The sequence below is a fragment of the Oncorhynchus nerka genome, linkage group LG26, assembly GCF_034236695.1.
Source record: "Oncorhynchus nerka isolate Pitt River linkage group LG26, Oner_Uvic_2.0, whole genome shotgun sequence".
Lineage (NCBI taxonomy): Eukaryota > Metazoa > Chordata > Actinopteri > Salmoniformes > Salmonidae > Oncorhynchus > Oncorhynchus nerka.
Window position 1 is genome coordinate 48,301,418 of NC_088421.1, and position 10,000 is coordinate 48,311,417.

A 10,000-nucleotide genomic window follows, 5' to 3' on the forward strand; every position below is an offset into this window, starting at 1 on the left:
CTATTCTATCATTCTATCATTCTATCTATTCTATCATTCTATCATTCAAAATATTTGTCTGATCTATTGGGTCATTCTAAATATTATCATTCATTCTTATTCTATATTATCATTTATCCATATCTAAATTCTATCATTCTAAATATTCTATCATTCTAAATATTCTATCATTCTAAATATTCTATCATTCTAAATATTCCATCATTCTAAATATTCTATCATTCTAAATATTCCATCATTCTAAATATTCTATCATTCTAAATATTCTATCATTCTAAATATTCTATCATTCTAAATATTCCATCATTCTAAATATCCTATCATTCTATCATTCAAAATATTTGATCATTCTATCTATTCTATCATTCTAAATATTCCATCATTCTAAATATCCTATCATTCTATCATTCAAAATATTTGATCATTCTATCTATTCTATCATTCTAAATATCCTATCATTCTAAATATTCTATCATTCTAAATATTCTATCATTCTAAATATTCTATCATTCTAAACATTCTATCATTCTAAACATTCCATCATTCTAAACATTCCATCATTCTAAACATTCCATCATTCTAAATATCCTATCATTCTAAACATTCCATCATTCTAAATATCCTATCATTCTAAATATTCCTATCATTCTAAACATTCCATCATTCTAAATATCCTATCATTCTAAACATTCCATCATCATTCATTCTAAATATCCTATCATTCTAAACATTCCATCATTCTAAATATCCATCATTCTAAATATCCTATCATTCTAAACATTCCATCATTCTAAATAATCATAAACATTCCATCATTCTAAATATCCCATCATCATTCATTCTAAATAAATATCCTATCATTCTAAACATTCCATCATTCTAAATATCCTATCATTCTAAATAATCATTCTAAACATTCATCATTCTAAATATCCTATCATTCTAAATATTCTATCATTCTAAACATTCCATCATTCTAAATATCCTATCATTCTAAACATTCCATCATTCTAAACATTCCATCATTCTAAATATCCTATCATTCTAAACATTCCATCATTCTAAATATCCCATCATTCTAAATATTCCATCATTCTAAACATTCCATCATTCTAAATATCCTATTCATTCTAAACATTCCATCATTCTAAACATTCCATCATTCTAAATATCCTATCATTCTAAATATCCTATCATTCTAAACATTCCATCATTCTAAATATCCTATCATTCTAAACATTCCATCATTCTAAATATCCTATCATTCTAAACATTCCATCATTCTAAATATCCCATTCATCATTCTAAATATCCATCATCATTCTAAATAACCTATCATTCTAAACATTCCATCATTCTAAACATTCCTATCATTCTAAATATCCTATCATTCTAAACATTCCATCATTCTAAATATCCTATCATTCTAAAATATCCTATCATTCTAAAACATTCCATCATTCTAAATATCCTATCATTCTAAAAATCATTCTAAACATTCCATCATTCTAAATAATCATTCTCCTATCATTCTAAACATTCCATCATTCTAAATATCTATCATCATCCTATCTAAACATTCCATCATTCTAAATATCCATCATTCTAAATATTCCATCATTCTAAATATCATTCTATCATTCTAAACATTCCATCATTCTAATCATTCTAAACATTCCATCATTCATTCATTCTAAACATTCCATCATTCTAAATAATCATTCTAAACATTCCATCATTCTAAATATCCTATCATTCTAAACATTCTATCATTCTAAATATCCTATCATTCTAAACATTCCATCATTCTAAATATTCCATCATATTCTATCATTCTAAACATTCCATCATTCTAAATATTCCATCATTCTAAAAATCATTCTAAACATTCATTCTAAATATCATTCTATCATTCTAAATTCATTCCATCATTCTAAACATTCTATCATTCTAAACATTCCATCATTCTAATCATAAACATTCTATCATTCTAAACATTCCATCATTCTAAATATCCATCATCATTCTAAATATTCTATCATTCTAAAAACATTCCATCATTCTAAATATCCTATCATTCTAAACATTCCATCATTCTAAACATTCCATCATTCTAAATATCCTATCATTCTAAACATTCCATCATTCTAAAAATCATTCCTATCATTCTAAACATTCCATCATTCTAAACATTCCATCATTCTAAACATTCCATCATTCTAAATATTCTAAACATTCCATCATTCTAAATATCCTATCATTCTAAATCATTCTCCTATCATTCTAAATATCCTATCATTCTAAACATTCCTATCATTCTAAACATTCCATCATTCTAAATATTCTATCATTCTAAATATCCTATCATTCTAAACATTCCATCATTCTAAAAATCATTCTAAACATCTATCATTCTAAATATTCTATCATTCTAAATATCCTAATCATTCTAAATATTCCATCATTCTAAATCATTCTAAACATTCCATCATTCTAAATATCCTATCATTCTAAACATTCTATCATTCATTCTAAACATTCCATCATTCTAAATATTCTATCATTCTAAACATTCCATCATTCTAAAATCATTCTAAACATTCTATCATTCTAAACATTCCATCATTCTAAATTCTAAACATTCTATCATTCTAAATATTCTATCATTCTAAACAAACATTCCATCATTCTAAATATCCTATCATTCTAAACATTCCATCATTCATTCTAAACATTCCATCATTCTAAAAAATCATTCTCATTCCATCATTCTAAACATTCCATCATTCTAAAAATCATTCTAAACATTCCATCATTCTAAACATTCCATTCCATCATTCTAAACATTCCATCATTCTAAATATCCTATCATTCTAAACATTCCATCATTCTAAAAATCATTCTAAACATTCTATCATTCTAAACATTCCATCATTCTAAATATTCCATCATTCTAAACATTCCATCATTCTAAACATTCCATCATTCTAAACATTCCTATCATTCTAAAATATCCTATCATTCTAAACATTCTAAACATCATTCTAAATATCCTATCATTCTAAACATTCTAAACATTCCATCATTCTAAAAATCATTCTAAAAACATTATCATTCTAAACATCCAAATCATTCTAAACCATCATTCTAAAATCATTCTAAAAACATCCATCATTCTAAAAACATTTTCCATCATTCTAAATATTCCATCATTCTAAACATTCCTATCATTCTAAACATTCCATCATTCTAAACATTCCATCATTCTAAATATCCTATCATTCTAAACATTCCATCATTCTAAATATCCTATCATTCTAAACATTCATCATTCTAAACATTCTATCATTCTAAATATCCTATCATTCTAAACATTCCATCATTCTAAATATTCCATCATTCTAAACATTCTATCATTCTAAACATTCCATCATTCTAAATATTCCATCATTCTAAACATTCTATCATTCTAAACATTCTATCATTCTAAACATTCATCATTCTAAACATATCTATCATTCTAAACATTCCATCATTCTAAACATTCCATCATTCTAAATTCCATCATCCATCATTCTAAACAAATCATTCTATCATTCTAAACATTCCATCATTCTAAATCATTCCATCATTCTAAACATTCCATCATTCTAAAACATCATTCTAAACATTCTATCATTCTAAACATTCCATCATTCTCATTCCATCATTCTAAATATCCTATCATTCTAAACATTCCATCATTCTATTCATATTCCAAACATTCCATTCAATCTGAATAATGAGTTTTCCTGAGATACCAGAGTTGGTCAGCAGGGGGAGGAGTGGTGCAGAGACAGACAGGACAGAGGAGAAACACAGGAAGTCCATGCATCTTAATTGTATGTCCTCTCTCCTCTCCTTGTCAAAACCTTTTGGATGAGAAGGTACAGAGGGGATGAACCTTCTCATTGAATGGGTTCTGGAAGGAGGACGCGGGGAAATCAAGGAAATGCAATTAAGATTCTCCCCATATGGTTGTGTAACCAATTATCTCTCCTTCCTTTCAAAATATGCACTTGTTCACTTCCCTTGACTGATTTGACAGGAAATGACTGGTATGAGAAATATGGTGGAAACTCCAACTAGCCCAGGTCTCCACCAATCCAATGCTTTCAGATTTGTGGGAAGTAGTAAACGGGTGAACAATCCAGGAGAAAGGACATATTATTAGGAAACAGCCCCCTCTGTGGATGACTGCTTCTCAATAGTCTACAAAATGCTTCCTCTCCTCACACACACATTGTAATGTAGCCTGTAGTTAGAGATGATTTGTGTACTGTAGCCTGTAGTCAGAGATGATTCATGTACTGTAGTCAGAGATGATTCATGTACTGTAGCCTGTAGTCAGAGATGACTAATGTACTGTAGTCAGATATGATTAATGTACTGTAGTCAGAGATGATTAATGTACTGTAGTCAGATATGACTAATGTACTGTAGTCAGATATGATTCATGTACTGTAGTCAGAGATGATTAATGTACTGTAGCCTGTAGTCAGAGATGATTAATGTACTGTAGCCTGTAGTCAGAGATGATTCATGTACTGTAGCCTGTAGTCAGAAATGACTAATGTACTGTAGTCAGATATGATTAATGTACTGTAGTCAGAGATGATTAATGTACTGTAGTCAGATATGACTAATGTACTGTCAGTCAGATATGATTCATGTACTGTAGTCAGAGATTATGAATGTACTGTAGTCAGAGATTAATTACTGTAGTCAGAGATGATTCATGTACTGTAGTCAGAGATGATTAATGTACTGTAGTCAGAGATGATTAATGTACTGTAGTCAGAGATGATTAATGATGAGTCAGAGATGACTAATGTACTGTAGTCAGAGATTATTAATGTACTGTAGTCTGTAGTCAAAGATGATTCATGTAGTGTAGTCAGAGATGATTAATGTACTGTAGTCAGAGATTATTAATGTACTGTAGACTGTAGTCAGAGATGATTCATGTACTGTAGTCTGTAGTCAGCGATGATTAATGTACTGTAGTCTGTAGTCAGCGATGATTCATGTACTGTAGTCAGAGATGATTCATGTACTGTAGTCAGAGATGATTCATGTACTGTAGTCAGAGATGATTCATGTACTGTAGACTGTAGTCAGAGATTATTAATGTACTGTAGACTGTAGTCAGAGATAATTCATGTACTGTAGTCAGAGATGATTAATGTACTGTAGTTAGAGATGATTCATGTACTGTAGCCTGTAGTCAGAGATGATTAATGTACTGTAAGTCAGAGATGATTAATGTACTGTAGTCAGATATGATTAATGTACTGTAGACTGTAGTCAGAGATGATTCATGTACTGTAGTCAGACATGATTCATGTACTGTAGACTGTAGTCATAGATTACTAATGTACTGTAGTCAGAGATGATTCATGTACTGTAGTCAGAGATGATTAATGTACTGTAGACTGTAGTCCGAGATGATTAATGTACTGTAGTCAGAGATGATTAATGTACTGTAGACTGTAGTCAGAGATGATTCATGTACTGTAGTCAGAGATGATTCATGTACTGTTGTCAGAGATGATTCATGTACTGTAGTCAGAGATGATTCATGTACTGTAGACTGTAGTCAGAGATGATTAATGTACTGTTGTCAGAGATGATTAATGTACTGTAGTCTGTAGTCAAGATGATTAATGTACTGTATCAGAGATGATTAATGTACTGTAGTAGTCAGAGATGATTAATGTACTGTAGTCAGAGATGATTCATGTACTGTAGACTCAGTCAGATGATTCAGAGATGATTACTGTAGACTGTAGTCAGAGATGATTAATGTACTGTAGACTACTGTAGTCAGAGATGATTAATGTACTGTAGTCAGAGATGATTAATGTACTGTAGTCAGAGATGATTGTATGTACTGTAGTCAGAGATGATTAATGTACTGTAGATTAATGTACTGTAGTCAGAGATGATTCATGTACTGTAGACTGTAGTCAGAGATGATTAATGTACTGTTGACTGTAGTCAGATGATTGATTCATGTACTGTAGTCAGAGATGATTAATGTACTGTAGACTGTAGTCAGAGATGATTCATGTACTGTAGTCAGAGATGATGTAATGTAGTCAGAGATGATTCATGTACTGTAGACTGTAGTCAGAGATGATTAATGTACTGTAGACTGTAGTCAGAGATGATTAATGTACTGTAGTCAGAGATGATTAATGTACTGTAGACTGTAGTCAGATGATGATTCAGAGATGATTAAATGTACTGTAGTCAGAGATGATTCATGTACTGTAGTCAGAGATGATTAATGTACTGTAGTCAGAGATGATTAATGTACTGTAGACTGTAGTCAGTCAGAGATGATTAATGTACTGTAGTCTGTAGTCAAAGATGATTAATTACTGTATGATGATTCATGTACTGTAGTCAGAGATGATTCATGTACTGTAGTCAGAGATGATTTATGTAGACTGTAGTCAGAGATGATTCATGTACTGTAGACTGTAGTCAGAGATGTCATGTACAGACTGATGATTAATGTACTGTAGTCAGAGATGATTAATGTACTGTAGACTGTAGTCAGAGATGATTAATGTACTGTAGACTGTAGTCAGAGATGATTAATGTACTGTAGACTGTAGTCAGAGATGATTAATGTACTGTAGACTGTAGTCAGAGATGATTGTACTGTAGACTGTAGTCAGAGATGATTAATGTACTGTAGACTGTAGTCAGAGATGATTATGTATGTAGCCTGTAGTCAGAGATGATTAATGTACTGTAGTCAGAGATGATTAATGTACTGTAGTCAGAGATGATTAATGTACTGTAGACTGTAGTCAGAGATGATTAATGTACTGTAGTCTGTAGTCAGACATGTCATGTACTGTAGTCAGAGATGATTCATGTACTGTAGTCAGAGATGATTCATGTACTGTAGTCAGAGATGATTCATGTACTGTAGTCAGAGATGATTCATGTACTGTAGCCTGTAGTCAGAGATGATTCATGTACTGTAGTCAGAGATGATTAATGTACTGTAGTCAGAGATGATTAATGTACTGTAGACTGTAGTCAGAGATGATTAATGTACTGTAGACTGTAGTCAGAGATGATTAATGTACTGTAGACTGTAGTCAGAGATGATTAATGTACTGTAGTCTGTAGTCAGAGATGATTCATGTACTGTAGTCAGAGATGATTAATGTACTGTAGTCAAAGATGATTAATGTACTGTAGTCAGAGATGATTAATGTACTGTAGTCAGAGATGATTCATGTACTGTAGACTGTAGTCAGAGATGACTAATGTACTGTAGACTGTAGTCAGAGATGACTAATGTACTGTAGTCAGAGATTATTAATGTACTGTAGACTGTAGTCAGAGATGATTAATGTACTGTAGACTGTAGTCAGAGATGATTCATGTACTGTAGACTGTAGTCAGAGATGACTAATGTACTGTTGTCAGAGATGATTAATGTACTGTAGACTGTAGTCAGAGATGATTAATGTACTGTAGACTGTAGTCAGAGATGATTCATGTACTGTAGACTGTAGTCAGATATGACTAATGTACTGTAGTCAGAGATTATATACTGAACTCTCTCCTTCTATAGAATACCATATAGATTTACCCAGCCAGGTAGAGGAAGAGTGTGTGTGTGTGTGTGTGTGTGTGTATGTGTGTGTGTGTGTGTGCATGCGTGCGTGTGTGTGTGCATGCGTGCGTGTGTGTTGGTTCCTTTGAGGTTTCCTCAGTATGGATGAGAAGGAGGACATGTCAGCTCCTGGATGACCTCTGTCCCTGTTCAGACTATCTGCGTTTGGACTGGAGGGGTTATAGCAGAGAGGAAGAGAGAGGGAACGACTGTGTGGTGGTGATCAAACCAAAGGCCAGTAGTTCCTATGAGGGTTTGGACTGGAGGGGTTATAGCAGAGAGGAAGAGAGAGGGAACGACTGTGTGGTGGTGATCAAACCAAAGGCCAGTAGTTCCTATGAGGGTTTGGACTGGAGGGGTTATAGCAGAGAGGAAGAGAGAGGGAACGACTGTGTGATGGTGATCAAACCAAAGGCCAGTAGTTCCTATGATGGGTTTGGACTGGAGGGGTTATAGCAGAGAGGAAGAGAGAGGGAACGACTGTGTGGTAGCGATCAAACCAAAGGCCAGTAGTTCCTATGAGGGTTTGGACTGGAGGGGTTATAGCAGAGAGGAAGAGAGAGGGAACGACTGTGTGGTGGTGATCAAACCAAAGGCCAGTAGTTCCTATGAGGGTTTGGACTGGAGGGGTTATAGCAGAGAGGAAGAGAGAGGGAACGACTGTGTGGTAGCGATCAAACCAAAGGCCAGTAGTTCCTATGAGGGTTTGGACTGGAGGGGTTATAGCAGAGAGGAAGAGAGAGGGAACGACTGTGTGGTGGTGGTCAAACCAAAGGCCAGTAGTTCCTATGAGGGCCTTCAGAAAGTATTCAGACTCCTTAACCTTTTTCACTTTTTGTTATGTTACAGCCTTATTCTAAAATGGATTTGGGAAAAAAACACACAAAAATACAGAAATACCTTATTTACATAAGTATTCAGACCTTGCTATGAGACTTGAAATTGAGCTCAAGTGTATCCTGTTTCCATTGATCATCCTTGAGATGTTTCTACAACTTGATTGGAGTCCACCTGTGGTAAATTCAGTTGATTGGACATGATTTGGAAAGGCACACACCTGTCTATATAAGGTCCCACAGTTGTCAGAGCAAAAACCAAGCCATGAGGTCAAAGGAATTGTCCGTAGAAACTTGAAGACAGGATTGTGTTGAGGCACAGATCTGGGGAAGGGTAAAATAATAAATTCTGCAGCATTGAAGGTCCCCAAGAACACAATGTCCTCCATCATTCTTAAATGGAAGAAGTTTGGAACCACCAAGACTCTTCCTAGAGCTGGCTGCCCGGCCAAACTGAGCAATCTGGAGAGAAGGGCCTTGGTCAGGGAGGTAACCAAGAACCCAATGGTCACTCTGACAGAGCTCCATAGTTCCTCTGTGGAGATGGGAGAACCTTCCAGAAGAACAACCACCTCTGCAGTACTCCACCAATCAGGCCTTTATGGTCGAGTGGCCAGATGGAAGCCACTCCTCAGTAAAAGGCACATGACAGCCCGCCCGGAGTTTGCCAAAAGGCATCTAAAGGACTTTCAGACCATGAGAAACAAGATTCTCTGGTCTGATGAAACAAAGATTGAACTCTTTGGCCTGAAGGAGGAAACCTGGCACCATCCCTACAGTGAAGCATGGTGGTGGCAGCATCATGCTGTGGGGATGTTTTTCAGCAGCAGGTACTGGGAGACTAGTCAGGATTGAGGGAAAGATGAACAGAGCAAAGTACAGAGATCCTTGAAGAAAACCTGCTCTATAGCTTCCAACAGGACAATGACCCTAAGCACACAGCCAAGTCAACGCAGAAGTGGCTTTGGGACAAGTTTCTCAATGTCCTTGAGTGGCCCAGCCAGAGTCCGGACTTGAACCCGATCGAGCATCTCTGGAGAGACCTGAAAAGAGCTGTGCAGCGATGCTCCCCATCCAACCTAACAGAGCTTGAGAGAATCTGCAGAGAAGAATGGGAGAAACTCCCCAAATACAGCTGTGCCTAGCTTGTTGTCATACCCAAGAAGACTAGAGGCTGTAGTCGCTGCCAAAGGTGCTTCAACAAAGTACTGATTAAAGGGTCTGAATACTTATGTAAATGTAATATTTGCAAAATATTCTAAAAACCTGTTTTTTTGTCTGTCATTATGGGGTATTGTGATGTCATTATGGGGTATTGTGATGTCATTATGGGGTATCGTGATGTCATTATGGAGTATTATGATGTCATTATGGAGTATTGTGATGTCATTATGGGGTATTGTGTGTAGATTGATGAGGTGGAGGGAAAAACAGTTTAATCCATTTTAGAATAAGGTTGTAACGTAACAATATGTGGAAA

At 34.5% G+C, this 10,000-nt stretch overlaps 1 protein-coding gene across 1 annotated transcript in view; it reads right to left on the reverse strand.

Annotated features, from left to right (window-relative positions):
- The window catches only part of LOC115123466 (F-box and leucine-rich repeat protein 16), a 38,231-nt gene that overhangs the window by 785 nt on the left and 27,446 nt on the right, over positions 1–10,000 (reverse strand). The window lies entirely within an intron of this gene.